Source organism: Schistocerca cancellata, chromosome 4, assembly GCF_023864275.1.
Source record: "Schistocerca cancellata isolate TAMUIC-IGC-003103 chromosome 4, iqSchCanc2.1, whole genome shotgun sequence".
NCBI classification, from domain to species: Eukaryota; Metazoa; Arthropoda; class Insecta; order Orthoptera; family Acrididae; genus Schistocerca; species Schistocerca cancellata.
The window spans coordinates 645898209-645917927 of record NC_064629.1 but is presented as its reverse complement, the minus strand read 5'-3'; the positions used below and the strand labels follow the sequence as shown (position 1 = coordinate 645917927).

General features: G+C 42.9%; 1 protein-coding gene across 1 annotated transcript in view; it reads left to right on the top strand.

The window, feature by feature from the left end:
* The first annotated feature begins 17183 nt into the window (after positions 1-17183).
* The window catches only part of LOC126185049 (nicolin-1-like), a 148623-nt gene continuing 146087 nt past the window's right edge, over positions 17184-19719 (top strand). Inside the window, exon 1 of the mRNA XM_049927803.1 lies at positions 17184-17304. The gene's annotated coding sequence lies outside the window, so the exon portion shown is untranslated. The remainder of the gene's footprint in view (positions 17305-19719) is intronic.

The window sequence follows — 19719 nt, the reverse complement described above, 5'->3', positions numbered from 1 at the left end:
TCTCTACCATGACCTTCTTAAACTGAAACATCTTTCCCTAGAGTCTTACCTGCCCATCCTTCGGTCATCTGATCAGTTCCTGCATTGGGCCACGACTCTGCAAGATCTGGCATTGGTGTTCACCTCCCATCCCTCTCGAGGGAAACCCTCCTTTCCGTCCAGTCCCTCTGGAAAGCTCCAGCAGGGTGGGCGCTGCCCATCCCAACTGCCACCATGTGGTCAAAGCTTCATTAGCCACCAACGGCAACAGTATCGCTTCTGGCGTGTGAAGTGTACCACGTGCAGAAAATCAGACCACAAGACAGAGGTGTGCCACTCTTGCCACTGTAGCTTCGGTAACGACTGGGCAGTCCTGAACGCCCCTGAATGTGATGTTACTCGTGCGGAGGTTGCTTTAATGGACGTTTATTTTGTCCTGTACGACATTCCATGAAGGTCCATGTCTCCCCCACTGTTGGTGGGTGGCGTCCCGGTCCAACCACAAATTGAGATGGGCTTGTCTGCCACTATCATTGTATGGCCGATTATCAAGCAGTTGTGGCCCCAGCCGCGCGGGATTAGCCGAGCGGCCTAGGCGCTGTAGTCATGCTCTGTGCGGCTGGTACCGGTGGAGGTTCGAGTCCTCCCTCGGGCATGGGTGTGTGTGTTTCTCCTTAGGATAATTTAGGTTAAGTAGTGTGTAAGCTTAGGGACTGATGACCTTAAATGTTAAGTCCTACAAGATTTCACACACATTTGAACTTCTTTTTGTGGCCCCACCTCCTCACCAATTCGACAACCCATTCTGTAGCTTCGGTAACGACCTCATTTTTGTCACAGGCGCCTTCTCTGCCCACATACAGTATAATGCAACATCGATCACAGGCCATTTTCAGGTAGTAAACACTCCTGGAGCTTCCAGTCTTCTTGGTCTTGACCTCTTGAACGCCCTAGGATTGGAAATTCACAATTTCGAACCCCAGTGTGCCAGGTGGCAGCCAGCTCCTATGCTTCTAAGTTGTTTGCCAAATATCGTGCTATGTTCTTGGTGCCCTCGTCTCGCGTCCGGGGTTTCGAGGCTCGTATTACCCTCCTCCTTAGTGTCATTCTTAAGTTCTGTAAAGCTCGCATGATTCTATTTGCCCTCAGGGACAAGATGAACCAGGAACTTCAACGTCTGCAGGATGATGACAGCCTTACAGCTGTATCCAATAGTTGTTGGGCTACCCAAATTGTTATTGTTGAAAAACCCAGGGGTGCATTATGCTTACATGGGGATTTTAGTGCAACAGTGAATGCTCAGGCTGTCATTGATTCATACACCAATCCAAAAATAGAAGAGATCTTGCCCAAAATAGGCAGGGGCAAAGTGGTCACCAAAAGTGGCCTTCATGATACCTATCTCCAGCTTCCTTTAGGTGTGGCCCCCTGGGAAGTGCTGATGATAAATATGCCAGTTGGCCTCTTCCAATGCAATTGCCTTCCCTTTGGCATGGCAAGTCCACCGGAAATATTTCTGCGATACCTTGACCACATATTTGTGAGGTTCCGGGAACTGATAACTACCTGGACGACATATTAGTGGCTGATGCATCTGCGGATGACCTGGCACATAATGTTGACACCTTGTTTCTCAGTATTTGATTGTGCAGGGCTCCAGATTACCAAAGACAAGTATGACCTTTTCGTGCAACAAATGGAATATTTTGGACATGTGCTCAGTGCTTCAGGCATTCGTCCTATAACTCAATACATGGAAGTGATCCAAAAATTGCCAGTCCCTCAAGACCAATCCCCATTGAAATCTTTGTTTGGGCACCCGAGTTTCTGCCAGCTTTTCATCCCACATTCAGCTGCCATCGCTGAGACTTTACACTGCCTGCTTCACAAGAACGTTCAGTGACAGTGGTTCCCACAATGCGACCGGGCATTACGGACTCTGAAACAGACACTTCTTCAGCCCATGTGCTTGATGACGTATGATCCCTCCCTACCTCTCACCTTGGCTAAGGATGCATCCAACTATGGTGTAGGGGCAGTGTTTTCTCATGTGGTCAATGGTGTGGAATTCCTGATTGCTTTTGTGTCGAAGACACTCAATGCAGCCCAACACAACTACAGTCAGTTAGAAAAGGAATCTTTAGCTATCATCTTCAGCATCAAGCAATTTCATGACTATGTCTATAGCCGGCCGTTTACTCTCCTCACAGAGGTAATCCTCTGCTGCCTCTCCTCCAGTTATTGGCACTGATCCATGGCATGCCGCCTGTAATGCTGGGCTCTCTTTCTTTCCAGATACACTTACGAGATCAAGTTTCAGCCCACCATGCGACGTGCTAATGCAGACCTACTTCCCAGGGTACCCTTGGGGCAAGATCCAATGTTCAATGCTGAGCCTGAAGTGTGCTTTCATCTCTGCCCTGATGCAGAGGCTGTCATAGCATCCCATCAATACAGGCCTCAACCGATGACACATGGCTAACGGCCCCATCCTTTGTAATGTGTTGCAGCATGTCCAGCGAGGCTGGCCAACCAAATGCACAACTTTGTCACATCCAGATCTACAGGCATTCTGGTCACATCGCCATGAGCTGTCCTTATGGAACAGCATCGTTCTGGTACAGGGAGACACTTGTTGTACTTGGGTGATCATTTCAGGGGCTATCCACACCTTTTCCCTCTAGTTTGGTTATATTGACATTATGGATAAAAATCACGTAACACGATTGTTTGGCTCGTGACGTTTTCGATTTGTATTTGTGTTAGGCACTGCTCTTACACTACAACAGATAATATCTGGAAGTGTGTCACAGCTCCACAATGCTCCGCTGATGTCAATATGCTATCGCAAAACACCCATGATTACCCGTTATGATTAACCTAGTCTATCACTATTTTTACGTGCCTACAAAGTTTCAGGAAATAATTCGAATTTCCAAGTGCATTTTTCGATTTTTGTTACGTAAAAATGCGTCAGGTTACGTGATCTGCTCCCCAGCTCGAGACTCTTACCAGGCTGCACAAAAAAATTGTATATAATCATCTTAAACACATATTCCATAAAAAAAACAAGAACATTACCCAGTACACTGCGAGCTATAAGAGGAAATCTTCACATGCATGGATTACGAACACCTTCCAAACGAAGTGTCACTTTTACACGTTAGAAGAGAACGAAACAAATATTTAGTAATATCCTCCCTGCAGGACAGCGTCAAACACTGCACCTGACTCTTATATTTTCGATCTGAGTTATTTAATGTTGGTCTGAACTCCAGGTCGCTGTACGCTTATAAAATGATCACGTGATCATGACATCTCTCCTTAAATTTTTACAGCACACATACCCTGCAAACAATAGTATGGCGGCTGGTGGAGAGCAAAATGTACTTAGTCAGCTGTAAATGTCAGTTCTCAATGGTGTTTAAGCGAAAAGAGTGTTGTCCACTTTGAGTTCAAGTAATTCCCGTGTGTTGATAGAACCTCCCGGTTTTATTTATTTAATCGTATGGTGATTTTATACAATATACAGTTGATACAAGGCAAGTGATTTTATACAATATACATATAAAATAAGACAAGATTAAACCTTGAAGTCCGTGTTTTTCAACCTATTAATTAAGCTGGGTGTGAGTGAACAAGTCGTCGGGAATTCCAGGGTATGAATGAAGTGGACAGCGTTGGACTAAATGTTCAATTGTCTGCTCTTCTTGATTACATTCACACATTGGTGAACTGATCCAGCCCCATTTGTACCTGAAGTAGCTACAACAACCATGTCCAGTCCTTAACCTGTTGAGGCGGCACCAGATGTTCCTCGGTAGGTCAAAACTTTTTGGCTTCTTTGTGGGATCAAGGTGATGGGCTCTTGTTCCCAATGTTTTTGCTGTCCATTCATGCTTCCAGCTTTCATTTAGATCAAAACCATCCGCAATGAGTTGTCCTGCAGTAACACTTGCTAGTCTTCTTGATCGCAATCGTTGCTGTGGCGGATGACACAATTCCTGGTGCAGTGGTAGAGAGGGTGATGCAGAGATTTTCTTGGCCTCCCTCAGTAGACCTTGTTTCTGCCTTAAGTGAGGTGGAGGGATGTGACTCAGTACAGGTAACCAGTGGCATGGGGTTGATTTGATGGAACCAGTAATACAGCGCATTGTGTCGTTAAGTTTTGTGTCTGCCTTCTTCACATGTACACTTTCCAACCAGAAAGGTGCACGGTACTCAGCAGCAGAGTATACAAGACTGATGCCAGTTAAACGCAGACAGTCAGCAGAGGTTCCCCACGTTGTACCACTGAGCTTATGTAGTATGTTGTAGTATGTTGTTCCTTGCAGCAACTTTATGAGAAATCTTGATGATGTGCTCTTTGTAGCTCAGGGTTCTATCTAGAGTGATTCAGAGATATTTTGGGAAAGGATTGTACCTCAACGTTTGTCCATTGAGAAGAACTCTTCGTTTGTAGTTCGCAGTACGATTCGCTAGATGGAAACAAGAGACTTCAGTTTTTGATGTGCTTGGGATCAATTTCCAGGTCTTAAAGAAAGTTGACATCTTCTCCAGATCCTCTGTAAGAATTTATTTCACCATCTTCTAAATTACTGCTCTGTGCTACCAGTGCGATGTCATCAGCATAGATGAATTTAGTTGATATTGTGGTTGGTAAATCATTAATGTATAAATTGAACAGTGATGGGGCTAAAACAGATCCCTGTGGTAGTCCATTATTTAGTTTCCGTTTGTGGCTTTTAGAGCTGCCTAGAAACACTTCAAATTGCCTTTCACTAAGCATGCTGCCTATTAGATCCACAATTTCTCGACTTGGTACAACTTGCAGTAGCTTGTAGATCAGTCCCTGTCGCCAGACAGTGTCATACGCGGCTGTAAGTTCGATGAAGACAGCTGTTGATTTCAGATGGCCTTGAAAACCTGCCTCAGTGTGGATATTTAGGGCAAGAACTTGATTGGTACAGCTGCGTCCTTGTCTGAAGCCAGCTTGTTCAGGAGGGGTAGCAGCCTCGACAAATGGTGCTATTCTGGTTAGGAGGACTCGTTCCAAAAGTTTGAATGTACAACTGAGCAGTGCTATAGGGCGGTAGCTTTCAGGGCTGTCTTCAGGCTTGCCAGGTTTGAGAGTGGCTATAACTTTCGACACTTTTAATTGTCTGGGAAGTTTGTTCTCTTTGAGTGTGTAAGTAAAGAGCGAAGTGAGCCAGCGTGTGCAGTGTGGGCCCATGTTCTTAATAAATTCATTATAGATGTTGTCAGGGCCAGCAGCCTTACCGACTTTCAGTAGCTTGACAGCACTTTCTACTTCCGCTATGATTCTTGTCTCTCTTTGCCCTTGTGAGGTCTGCGATCCGGTTGGCAATGAAGTCGGGACTCAGTTTAGGATACGGATTTTTGAGATGTTGTTTGCCAGTTAGCCCATTCAAGACTCTCCATGCTTTCCTACTTGACTTGGCAAAGTTCATTTCTTTGGGTGTTGCTTCCCATTTCTCTCATCTGTTCTTGTTTAAAGAGTGAAGTAGCTGTGAGCCCACTGTTTGATTTCTAGAGCTTTGGTATTCTTGATATAAAGCCTCACTTTCTTGGTTCCAGCGAGGAACATATTCCTTTATGTAACCCTTAGGAATGTTTGCCTTAGCAGCTTTGATAACTAGTATAACGAATTCATCGTAGTTGTTTGCTGTAGCCTGTAAGTTCTTCGCAGCTAAGTTGGAGTCAAGGTCTTTTGAGAATCCATCCCAGTTAGCTCGTTGCAAATTTAATCTGGGTAGGGGCATTGAGTTTACAAGGGGAAATTTTAAACCAATTTCTGTCATAACAGGACGGTGTTGGCAGTTTGGGAAGTTAGACAGAACAGTACGAGTGGCGTTAAGTGGTTGATCTAGCTGATCTTTGGATACAGATACCAAGTCTGGGTTGTAATCCTTATTCCAGCGTGCAGAGTGGAAGGTTCCCTTGTCTTTCGCATCAAAGGCCAAGTGCATGTTGATAGTTTCTGCCCACTGAGCTAGTAACTCCCCATTGACATCGACGGTGTCGTTCCGCCAATCCGTGTGATGGCTGTTACAGTCTCCAGTGTATATACAAGGGTGATCGAAAGCCGGCACAACTGTGGAGGTCCAATTCACACTTGGAGGCTTGTACAGGTTGACAATTTTTAAGTCGTTTATCTGGATTACTATTGTGTAGATGTGGTTAACGTCTGTAGAATCAATTACATGCACTCCGTTTAGGCTTGACTTCACATAAGTGGCTATTCCATATTGTGGATGGTGGTTAGCTTCGACCAGTGTATAACCAGGTATTCGTCCTCTATGCTGAAGATCTTGCTCATCTTTGGTATGTGTTTCTTGAATGTTGACAACATCAATGTTAAGTTCATGCAGCTGTTTCTGTAGATACTCACATTTGGCAGAGCTTATGCCTTCAATATTAAGCTGCATAATACGAACTAGGTGTTTCTCGTCTCTAGTTGGATGATCCTGAAAAGGACGGTTATTATTTATGTTTCTGGACATATTGTATATCACCTATGATACTGTTGCTCGTTTAGCACCACCCAGGGGTCACGTGTAGGGTAATTTAGGTTATGCCTACGGACGTGAGCAACGATCGACCTACCAGTAACAGGTCTAGCATTACATTACTGATTTTGAGAGAGTCTCCTATTAAGTTTAGTAAGGAGTTGTAAAAGCATTTCTGCAAGCAAAGAAGGATTTACGGCTATGAAGTGCGGCCAGCAACCTTATAAACCACATTGGTCGACAATGACTGTAATATTTCGATCTTCGGTTTTCTTCTTCATAGGAAGCAGTGTGTGGACCTGTCTTGTGATAACTGCGAGCGTAGTTTACCACTGTATACGTGACACAATTACTGCGTATTTGTCTCAGAATGTTTTTCCTTAGTACGATCGACTTCATAGATTCCTGCTGCAGGAAAACTCTGCTACCATTACTAGTAGTCGTTACCGGTATTCGTTGAAATTCGTGGCGAAAACCTTCAGTCGTCTTTTATTTTGCACAGTACTACTAGTTTCAGTCACTGACCATTTTCTAGATTAGCCTAAACCAGAAAGTACTAAATGTGAGAAATTGTACAATTTGAGAAGTTAATGTAAGGCTATAAACATAGTTTTTACAGGCGCAAATGGCGGGAATATTGCACCATAATATTAACGATTACAAATTGCTGTTGCATCCATAGTCAGTTAAATAGTCAACAATCTGATAATTGTACAGAGCAGTTGTCAACAGAAGGCTTACTCACATCGAAAGTCAATAACAAACTAACAGCTGCAAATATGTCAAGCATTACATGGAAAACAGGCAAAGATACTGCCATATTAAAAGATAAAAACAGTACAGCGTATGTTAACAAGTGAAGCTTTAACCTAATTACCAAAGTGGTAAAATGTAGTCTTTGATTGACAGTAAACAACTTATATTTGTGAAATAGTTCGTAATATTATGTGTACAACATAAATGAAAGCAAAGAAAGTCGAACTGACCAAAATGTTTAGTAACAAAATTATAATGATTATGAAGGACATTGAATGCACTTATAAATTTTTTAGAAAACATTTTGGGGAGTTTAACTTTCTTTGTTTCTATTTATGTTGTATCCTTAATATTACGATCTGTTTCAGAGATGCAGTTTGTTTACCTTCAACCAAAAACTACATTCTGCCACTTAGGTGGTTAGGTGAAAGTCTCACTTGTTAGTTCATGCAGCACTGTTTTTATCTTTAACCTGCCATTATCTTTTCCTATTTTCCACATAATGCCTGACCTACACTCCTGGAAATTGAAATAAGAACACCGTGAATTCATTGTCCCAGGAAGGGGAAACTTTATTGACACATTCCTGGGGTCAGATACACCACATGATCACACTGACAGAACCACAGGCACATAGACACAGGCAACAGAGCATGCACAATGTCCGCACTAGTACAGTGTATATCCACCTTTCGCAGCAATGCAGGCTGCTATTCTCCCATGGAGACGATCGTAGAGATGCTGGATGTAGTCCTGTGGAACGGCTTGCCATGCCATTTCCACCTGGCGCCTCAGTTGGACCAGCGTTCGTGCTGGACGTGCAGACCGCGTGAGACGACGCTTCATCCAGTCCCAAACATGCTCAATGGGGGACATATCCGGAGATCTTGCTGGCCAGGGTAGTTGACTTACACCTTCTAGAGCACGTTGGGTGGCACGGGATACATGCGGACGTGCATCGTCCTATTGGAACAGCAAGTTCCCTTGCCGGTCTAGGAATGGTAGAACGATGGGTTCGATGACGGTTTGGATGTACCGTAAACTATTCAGTGTCCCCTCGACGATCACCAGTGGTGTACGGCCAGTGTAGGAGATCGCTCCCCACACCATGATGCCGGGTGTTGGCCCTGTGTGCCTCGGTCGTATGCAGTCCTGATTGTGGCGCTCACCTGCACGGCGCCAAACACGCATACGACCATCATTGGCACCAAGGCAGAAGCGACTCTGATCGCTGAAGACGACACGTCTCCATTCGTCCCTCCATTCACGCCTGTCGCGACACCACTGGAGGCGGGCTGCACGATGTTGGGGCGTGAGCGGAAGACGGCCTAACGGTGTGCGGGACCGTAGCCCAGCTTCATGGAGACGGTTGCGAATGGTCCTCGCCGATACCCCAGGAGCAACAGTGTCCCTAATTTGCTGGGAAGTGGCGGTGCGGTCCCCTACGGCACTGCGTAGGATCCTACGGTCTTGGCGTGCATCCGTGCGTCGCTGCGGTCCGGTCCCAGGTCGACGGGCACGTGCACCTTCCGCCGACCACTGGCGACAACATCGATGTACTGTGGAGACCTCACGCCCCACGTGTTGAGCAATTCGGCGGTACGTCCACCCGGCCTCCCGCATGCCCACTATACGCCCTCGCTCCAAGTCCGTCAACTGCACATACGGTTCACGTCCACGCTGTCGCGGCATGCTACCAGTGTTAAAGACTGCGATGGAGCTCCGTATGCCACGGCAAACTGGCTGACACTGACGGCGGCGGTGCACAAATGCTGCGCAGCTAGCGCCATTCGACGGCCAACACCGCGGTTCCTGGTGTGTCCGCTGTGCCGTGCGTGTGATCATTGCTTGTACAGCCCTCTCGCAGTGTCCGGAGCAAGTATGGTGGGTCTGACACACCGGTGTCAATGTGTTCTTTTTTCCATTTCCAGGAGTGTATATATGCGGTGTCTGTTTTTTGGGACATGTCCATATATATAATTAAGGTGAGGATGATCAGTGGTCACTTACCTGTGGATGCACACCACGCTCGAATTTTTATGTGAATCGGTGAAATCCAACCAGTAATGAATATAATGGACAAGAGCACTACATCAGTATTGTGTTCTTTTTTCCATTTCCAGGAGTGTATTTTCGTCTCTTAGTTTGCTGTTGACTTTCGATGAGAATAAGCCTTTTGGTGACAATTGCTCTTTACAATTATTATAATACTGACAATTTCGTTGACTATGGCTGGCATGCAACAGCAGCTTCAAATCGTTTCTATCACGCTGTAACATTCCTGCCATTTATTCCTTTAAGTACAATGTTTATACCATTACGCTTACTTGTCAAATTGTAGTCTCTAACGTTTTGTATGTCCTCCTTTAGGTTAAGCTTCAAAATTCTCTACGACCCAAGATGACAGCACTGTGCAAAATAAAAGACAGCTGAAGGTTTTCACCATGAATTTTTACGATTATTTAGCAGCTGATTTTACCTACCTATATGAATATATAGATTACTGGCATTATTCTTGATGTTAGATCGATATGTAATAAATTTTTTTAGACTGTCAGAGTACTGTGAAGGCCGCATCGCACTACAGTGTGGCGGGCAGCCGCACTCACACAGAGGCCACCGCCCAGCCCATTCCCTGAGGCATGGGTAGTACTGTCGTGCGGCGCCTTAGTGTCTGATGGATACATGCGTGCCATCCGAGGTGGTGGGAGGAATTCGACCTTTATCGTGAATGACACATAGGGTGGGAAATCTCTGATGCGTACAAAGGTTTCCCATAGCTCCCTGGAGCCAATGAATGGCGTATGATATTTCAGTAACTGTGTTGCCGGCCGCGGTGGTCTAGCGATTCTGGCGCTGCAGTCCGGAACCGCGGGACTGCTACGGTCGCAGGTTCGAATCCTGCCTCGGGCATGGGTGTGTGTGATGTCCTTAGGTTAGTTAGGTTTAAGTAGTTCTAAGTTCTAGGCGACTTATGACCTAAGATGTTGAGTCCCATAGTGCTCAGAGCCATTTGAACCATTGTTTTGAAGTAACTATGTTGTTAAGAAGAACGGTGCAGTGTTCCTTCTGACAGGCATGCATGTTGTCCGAATGAACGTTGCATCTTCTTTCTTAACACCACAAGTACTGCATTATGGTATTTATCTGTTGATACCGAGCAGCGACTTTCAATTAAAATGTCCTCCCCTGTACAGGAATTACATAATGTGTGCATGAGTACTGGTTGTGATGCAGGAACGATGACATATGGAAAGCCGGCCGGAGTGGCCGTGCGGTTCTAGGCGCTACAGTCTGGAACCGCGTGACCACTACGGTCGCAGGTTCGAATCCTGCCTCGGGCATGGATGTGTGTGTCGTCCTTAGGTTAGTTAGGTTTAAGTAGTTCTAAGTTCTAGGGGACTTATGACCTCAGCAGTTGAGTCCCATAGTGCTCAGAGCCATTTTTTGAACATATGGAAATTTGGGTCTGGCTGTCACTCGTGTATGGAAAGCAAAGGCGGTTACGGCTACCGCTCGCATAAATCGGGAAATCCAGGTTCGAGTCCCTGTCTGGCACAAATTCTCATTGTTGTCGTTTCCTTATACAGATGGTGGATGTTTGTGTTTGCAAGTGCGAATACATTTCATGTAATGAGTTGGGTATTGTACACATGGTGGCACTTCGCCGGATAAACGGTTCATGTGTTACAGACGTGTTGAGTTTGTCAGAATGATTGGAGTGTTCTGTATGAGAGCGAGCTCTTCCGCCACACACCGCTGTTCTGTTGAGATTCTCGTAGATGGAGAAGTGATTGCCGCACGTGAGTACCAGTACTTGGTATGTGGCATTAGTTTTAGTCTTATTGTAGTGTGTTTGGACATATATACCATTGTCTTTTAACACTGTGATGCTACCTATTAATACTGCAGGGATAATATAGCCTCAGTACTTAGCGAGCGGGCATTTGCTGTTAATAAAGGCATTGCAGAAACAGTTGGCCACAGTTTCTTAAAATAATTAGCTGCAGTAATTGTTTATAGCGTTGTGTAGAATCACTCCTATTTGGATTTATTTTTTCCGTAGTTATTGCCGGGTCTTCTAGTATTGTCACATACTGAAAATATTGCAGGTTTTATTTGTGTAAATATGTTGTGGCAGTTAGTAGTAAGTATCGGCTTTCCACTGTTAAAGCATATATATACATCTATAATGCATTATTAATTAGTGAATAAGTTTTTCGTTGGGATAGTTTCTTTTTAAATACTGCAGTGTGTTAGCTGTGCAGTCTGTTTCGGAATTTTGTGGATCGGTCAAAATTAGGTTAATAGTGATGGACATACTTCGATTTTTTTGTAGTTAATTTATGAGTCTTATAGTAACGTCGCATATACTAACTATACTGCAGGGTTTATTTGTTTAGATATCGTAACTGTAATTACGTGTCTTCATTCCACCTGTGAGTGCTGTCTGGCAGAAAATGGGGTTGCCCCCCCCCCCCCCTCCCCCGTCGGAGGTTTGAGTCCTCCCTCGGGCATGGGTGTGTGTGTTGTCCTTAGCCTAAGTTAGTCTAAGTTAGATTAAGTAGTGTGTAAACGAAGGGACCGATGACCTTAGCAGTTTGGTCCCATAGGAACTTACCACAAATTTCCAAAATTTCGGGTTGCTCATGCATAAGCTCTAGTTTTGAGTGGACGATGGTTGGAGAGCTTATTTCTGTTTTCCCAAGGAGAAAGCACGGGAGTTTTTGGTGCTTTTCAGCATAGGTGTTCACATATTTCAGCTTACAGTTTATGACCATTACCTCATTATTACCATGGTCAGGATGGTCCTCCCTCAATTATTAATTAGCTAACAATGATTTTTCAGTCAGTACCCACGACTGTCACGTCAGATACTACCGCACATGCATTGATTAAATAATATAAATTTTGCAGCCATTGCGGGTTATCAGATAGCATAGTGTTCGTGGTCATGGCTATGCTCTATGCATCAGCGATGTGAATGTGTTCTATCTCATAAAAGCATCTCACTTTTTGCTGGAGATATTGGTCGGCTCTCTAGATGCTAATTCTTATACACACATAAAGTATCTTTGGTACACATATACACAAATAACGTGTCTTTGGTTGACATTCATGGAAATCTGTAAACCTCATAATTTTGTTATGACATCATAAATTTACCATGACATCATTATTTTTGACAACATGCTCCTTTTAACACATAAACTATGAATTCACACGCAATTAATATAGATCTGACTTAGCAAGATTTTACCTATCATGCTGTGGTATTCCTTTAACATTTAGAGCATGTTTAGAAATCGGTGAACATCAAAATTTTCCTGTCACGTTATAAAGTTACCAAGATTTTACGCACTGTGCTGTGACGTTATTACATCATACAGTACGCTGGTTTTAACACATACACTATGTCATCATAAAATCTAATAATGTAGGTGTGACTTAGCAAAGGTTTGTTGGAAATAGATATTGCAGTGCCTGTGTAATTCAAAAATGCGATACTAACTTCCTTCGGACATGCGTGAATTTAAGTAAAATGTCTTTCCTGTACGAGAACATAAATAATGGCTGTACGAGTATAGGATGTAGACACATGGTTGACAACATATGGAAGTTTGTGTGTGGTCCTCAGTCATGTGCGGATAGCCAAATTGTAAGGCCACCGCTCGCGATAAGCGGGTAACTCGGGTTTGAGTCCTGTCATGTAGGTGTGACTTCACAATCGTTTATTTGTTTATTGCTATACTTGTTTAACATTTAAAGTCTCAGCAACAGTGTATTTGTTGCTAAATAATTCGCTGTCGTAATTGGTAATAAAAGCATACATTTTTTAAATTTACATACAATGTATGGAATAAAATAAAAAAGTGGTTAAATTGTGGAAAAATACGAAAAATGGTAAAAATCTTGAAAAATACGTAAAATTGCAGGAAATGTGGGAAAATACGAAAAATATAGAAAAATGAGAGTACTTACGTATCTTCCTGGGTGTGGTCTCAGCTGATACCTCGAATGACTAAAATCTATCAATATTAAATTTACGAAGGCCGTACAATCAGTAATGCAACACTTTTTCTTTTTCTCGATCAGTTTCGGTTGAAAAAATGCATAATTTCTTGTGGAACGTTGTGGAATGTTCCCGCTTCATCCCGTATAGCTTGAAGTTCCAATAGCCGATAGGTGGCAGCGTTATATGCAGCCTTCAAAATGGCGTTTGGAACGGAGGTGCGTTCCAAGCAGAGAGCTCTCATTGAGTTTCTTTCGGTGAAAAACCAGAGTAGCACAGATATTCATAGGCGTTTGCAGAATGTCTACGGAGACCTGGCAGTGGACGAAATCACGGTGAGTCGTTAGACGTGGTGTTTGACATCATCGCAACAAGATCGTGAAAACTCGTCAGATATCCCGCGTGCCGGCCGGTCCCATACAGCTGTGGCTCCTGCAGTGTGGAACGTGCGGACACACTCATTTGAGGAGCTCACGGATCACAATCAAACATCTCGCTGCTTAACTTAAGTTTCTGTTTGTAGTGCTGACACACACGCCCACCAGTTGTGGTACTCAAAGGTGTGTGCCTGCTGGGTTCCCCGCTGCCTAACAAAAGACTGTAAAGAGCACTCTGCCAGAAGCAGTACTTGGATCATGCGGAAGTTATTGATGCAGCATGACTTAAGTACGACGTGTGCATACCAGTCATCCAGTAAGGTGACGTAATGCCGTCGCCTTGAAGGAGTTTATGTTGTAAAATAGGGTTTTGTAGTCAAAAGCGTAGGGAATGATATGGTGTATTTGAATCCTTTAATTATCAGCTTGCTTTCAGATAAAAATGTTTTGCATTACTTATGGAATGCTCCCGATAATTTGATATTAACAAATATTCACACCCTAGATCTGGAGTGATGTGAGTTATGTAATTACAGTAAAATTAATTTGTTATTAACAATTAGTCACAACCTGATCCTCTTCCGATGGTGCACAGATCAAGAATGAAGGCACGAACTCAAGTGCTTTATTTATAAAAGCAGGATGGGAGGACAGGATGCTTGAATGTTATTGGTCCAAGTGGGAGGATGGGGAGGGGGAGAGAAAGGCGTTGGTGTGATCTTGATCAGTTGTCAGTGATTTCCTGGTGTGTGTGGGAGGGGGGGGGGGAGACGAGTAGAGGTTGACCTTCAATATAACTAGTCCAAGTGTGTAACCTGACACCAGAAGTGCTTATCAGTGACCTGGAGATAAGACACTGGTTTTAATTGTATCACGGATTGAACTGGTAGTACTTCTCTACTAACACATTTTAAAGTAATTGGGTATAGTTGGTGCACAGGTATAAAAATTGGTAAGAGATACTAAGACACTGGAGCGTGGAATCGAAAATTACTTCTAGCTAATAAAAATTTGTGACGATGCAAATATTTATCTACTGAAGGTTCAATATCGTTTTTGTACCGGTAGTAAATGGGTTTTTATAATAGTAAATTACCCGATAAGGATTTTTATTTGGGGAATGGTTAATAAATATTAACTATGTCACGACGTTCATCCACGGCATGAACTTAATATTTTTGCCATTAGGATCGTAGCTGTCATTTCCGTAGCTTGCCCATACGAGATACATCTGTTAGCAGTCAGGGATACTTTTTTTCTGGCAACCCGTAGTGGATGCGGTGGACTTCCTTAGGTCGCATAGAGGTGACTTGTCAGGAAGGTTCCGGCATTCATACAATCCTTCTGCTAGAAGTTCCGAGCTGGTCTAGGCCCCAGAAGGTTTCCAATACTGTCAAAGACCGCTTTTTTTAATGTTCGAATATAAGTATTAGACTGAGGCGTTCTAACAGAAAGCAATATCTGTTGATACCGTAGAAGGTGTTGTGGTGACGGGGGGGGGGGACAGCAAAAGGAATAATCATTATTGAGGCAACAGTCTGTCTGTCAATCTCAACATGCAGTAATGATTATATGACTGGTCGAATGTTAAACAATTTTCTGGAGTTGATCTGGAATGGATATTTACAAGTGTTGGTAGCAGTCTCTCGTGGAATATGCAGTGCAGGTTGGCATCCTACATGAGGTGGATTGTGAGTGAAAGGGTATTCGACAGTTGCGACTTTCTTAAGGCGATAGTTGTAATGCGACTTTCTTAAGGCGATAGTTGTAATCGATTGGAATCGGTAGTGCTATGCTTCCAGTACAGTGAGATAGCGTGAAATTGCAGGTATGTTTTCTTTCACGTTCGGTAGTGTGGAAGAGGCTTCTGGAAATACTTGATTGTTTTAGCCGAAGGATGCTCGTACTTCGCTGGCAGGTTTGGCAGGTTTGTGTGGTGTTGGAGGGCCAGTACCAAGCTCGAGAAGGCTTTGGTTGAGGCAGTGAACTTGGGTAGATTTAGTGAAGTGGAAATAAACCATTTATTTCTGTGTAATCTGTAGTGTTTCCTACGCTATTTCCGGTGCTATTTCAGGCGCTATTTGCTTCCATGATCTAAGGAAACTACAAAGAACCACTTCGGAGGTTCAGTGGACCCTATGAACCCGTAAAATCGCCGATCCAGTCGTCAGATCTGGAGATCATGTGAGAGTAAACGGATAATCGTATGACTGAAATCATTGGAGTAGACCTTGCAATTAATCGACCTTGTCTCGCGGATCAAATAGTAGTTGATGTACAGAATACCCGAGCATAAATAACTTTATGGCTCAAATGGCTTTAAGCACTATGGGACTTAACATCTGAGGTCATCGGTCTCCTAGACTTAAAACTACTTAAACCTAACTAACCTAAAGACATCACACACATCGAAGCTCGAGGCAGGATTCGAACCTGCGACCGTAGCACCCGCATAGTTCTGGATTGAAGCGCCTAGAACTACTCGGCCACCGCGGCCGCCCAATAACTTTATCTGATCTATTACAAACACATTTCTCCTCTGCTGAGAGAACGTGGTGAAATGTGAGTCTTCTGAAAAATCACTTTCCTTGGACATTGGGATGCTAAACAAAAGGATATAAGTTACCTTTAGCGTATAAAATACATAGCCACAATTCAAATGAAGGGTGTTATTCCTACTCTATTAATCCTGTGTTTAACTAATAATATGAAAGCATAATAGCTTTTAGTCAGATAGAATGAATTCTGGCTGCAAGAAGAAAGTTCATTTAACGCTGTTTATTCGGTTCTTTTTTAGCGGTAGTCTTAGTTTTGTATAATGTTGATTTCACTTATATCAAGCACGTGAATCTGTTTGTTTGTGTGTGTGTGTGATCACTGTGCTAATAACATATCCCTCCATACTGAAATTCAGTGGTGCTATAGACGTACAATGACACATCAGCCTCCGTAATCCCGTTGTCCCCATGACCTGATGGCAAAGTATGTGCATTTTTCAATGCGTTTCGTGATAGCACTCTATCTGGAGATACGCAACAAAAACTAAATCGATGTCATGGGACGAAAGCGTAAAACATTTTTTCCTGAAGATTCAAAAAATATTACATTGTTTTTTATTACACGTTTCTGTTTTAAAGTAATGATAGTGTATCATCTTAACGGTGTTTAGATTGTCTCACAATATTCTCCAGTACCAAAATTTAAAATTTTTACTTGTTCCGTACCATGTTATTCCTCAGAGTAATATGCAAACTTCTGAGACGTTTATGGAAACTTCTAAGTGCTTCGGTGTATTTTACAGAAACCACGTAGTACCACTGTTAATGAGTGGCGCTGGTATCACTTACCTCCTCTCTATACCATTTCTGACGGTTTAGGGGACAACGGTTGCCTACATGCTTCCACAAGGGAAGAAATCGAAGTTAATCTGGAGTTATTCCGCAAGCTGAGGGAGAGGTCTTTGAACTGACGTGCGTTTGTAGCCGTGGCAACCAAACGTGTTTACGCCCGTAGCGTGGGCTGAAGATCGAGCAGTACTGATTGTTTTAGCTGCCAAAAATTGTTTTCATATCAAACGTTAATCCAGTTTCAAATTGATGAAGACTTCTAGAATAATCAAGGCGATAAGACAGTCTCAGTCAAGATACAGGTAGGGTGAATATGGAGGTAGGATACTAAGCAGCGAAAATTGTTTGAATGTCAGCGTCGACGAAAACGGCAAGGCGAGGTATAACAATGCAGACCTTAACGTTTAACAGTTAACATTCACAAAGCACTGACTGTAATTAAGTGTAAGTGCGTAGCAAGTTTACAGTCTACCTGTTAAACCACAGTATCGATCCAACTATGCACTTGCATGTCCGCTGAAGGGCTGACAAGCAGTTTACAATTTGCTGCTTTAAGTCACAGAGTCGAATCGATTTTGCATTTAAACTGTTTTTCCTCTGATGTGTTTAGTGTAGATATTACACAGCAGTTTTGTTTGTTTACGTTTGCTAATCAAAACGTTTTCGCTTCAATTTTATTTACACCTTCCGCTTTTTTTATTTTATACAGGGCAGCCTCCACTTAAGATTCAGTGTTTTGAGTTATGTAAATGTAATACATTATCAACCAGACAATCACAGAAAAGTGGCGTCTACATTTATGCATCTTACAAATAACGTACGAACAGAACAAGATATATTGATATCATTTGATATTTAAATACGAGATATCTGAGTGCAGTTAGATTACACTAGACGAATGACGCATTCCACTTTTCTCAGTATAGTTTATAGTTCACTCCTTACTCTTGAAATACTTAAACCGTATATTGCATGACAGAAAAAGTTACCAATTGTAATACATAAAAGAAACTAGGGTCCCTTGCTCGGTTTTAGTGTTGAAGAATTCTGTATATGTAAGTGGTCGGCTTTACTTGACAGCTTGCAGTTCGTCTCTGTACGAGAAGCTGGATATTCACATCGGAATAACCTATGTTCTCCTTCAGTTCATAGATCGTAGACCAATACCTCATTTTAATTTTTTTGTGCGTTTTTATCCCTATTTCTTTACCTCGTGAAGGATGCATGAACCATTCTCATGCGAATCATGGTGTTCTCATATTGTTTCGTGATTTCTAGCTCTGCCGTGTAAGTTATATGTGTGGTTGCAATGTGGGAACTTCTAGATCTGCGTCTGCACTCCGATATTTACCGTACGGTGTGTACCAGAATTATTTTCCCTTGTGTATGTGTTCAATTATCGGACGATGTACATGGAGAAAGAACGCATGCCTCTCTTGTACTCTTTTTACGATATACTATAAGAGAGGAAAGAAATTTGCTTCGTGATTCGTGTTAGAATGTGTGACTTTGGAATTTTGAGAGTAAGGCTGTCGGGGATGCAGAGAGACTCCCTAATAGCGTCTCCCACTGAAGTTTATTGAACGCTACTGTGACTACTTTGAGCTGGCTAAACAAATCTGAGACGAAACTCAGAAACTTTTTAGGATCTTCCGTATCCCTTCCGTTAATCCTACTTGGTAATGGGGCTAGATGACAGACAATATTCAAGAAATGGTCAAAAGAGGGTTTTTTGTAACCATCCTCCTTTGCGGGTCGATTACACTTCCTTAGGATTATCCAGATGCTTGGAGTCTGCCATCTGCCTTCCGCGCAGCTAAATTTAATGTGCTCGTTTCACCTTAAATCGTTCGAAATAGAAGCTACCTCACTGCGCGATAACAGTGATGATGTTTCCAATGACAGTTCCACTACAGCAGAGTTACTAAACACGATTTTCCGAAATTCCTTCAGCCGGCCGGTGTGGCCGTGCGGTTCTAAGCGCGTCAGTTTGGAACCGCGTGACCGCTACAGTCGCAGGTTCGAATCCTGCCTCGGGCATGGATGTGTGTGATGTCCTTAGGTTAGTTAGGTTTAAGTAGTTCTAAGTTCTAGGGGACTGATGACCTCAGTAGTTAAGTCCCATAGTGCTCAGAGCCATTTGAACCATTTTGAAATTCCTTCACCAAAGAAGACGAAATAAATATTCCAGAATTCGAAGCAACAATAGTTGCCAACATAAATCAGTTAGAAGTAGATATGCTAGGTGTAGCGAAGCAGCTTAAATCACTCAATAAAGGCAAAGTCTCAGGTCCAGATTTTATATCATTAGGTTCCTTTCATAGTATGCTGATACAACGGCTCCACACTTAACAATCATTTACTGCCACTCGCTTGTCGAAAGGCTAGAAAGTTGTACAAGTCACACCAATACCCAAGATGAGATATAGGAGTAATCCGCTTAACTACAGATCCATTTCACTAACGTCAGTTTGCAGCAGAATTTTGTAACATATACTGTGTTCGAACATTATGAATTACCTCCAAGGCAACGATTTATTGACAAATAGTCAACATGGATTTAAAAAATATCGTTCTTGTAAAACACAATTAGCTCTATATTCTCACGATGTAAGAAGTGCTATCGACAGGAGTGTCAGATTCCATATTTTTAGATTTCCAGAAGGCTTTTGACCCCGTTCCTCGCAAGTGTCTTCTAATAAAATTGCATGTCTATG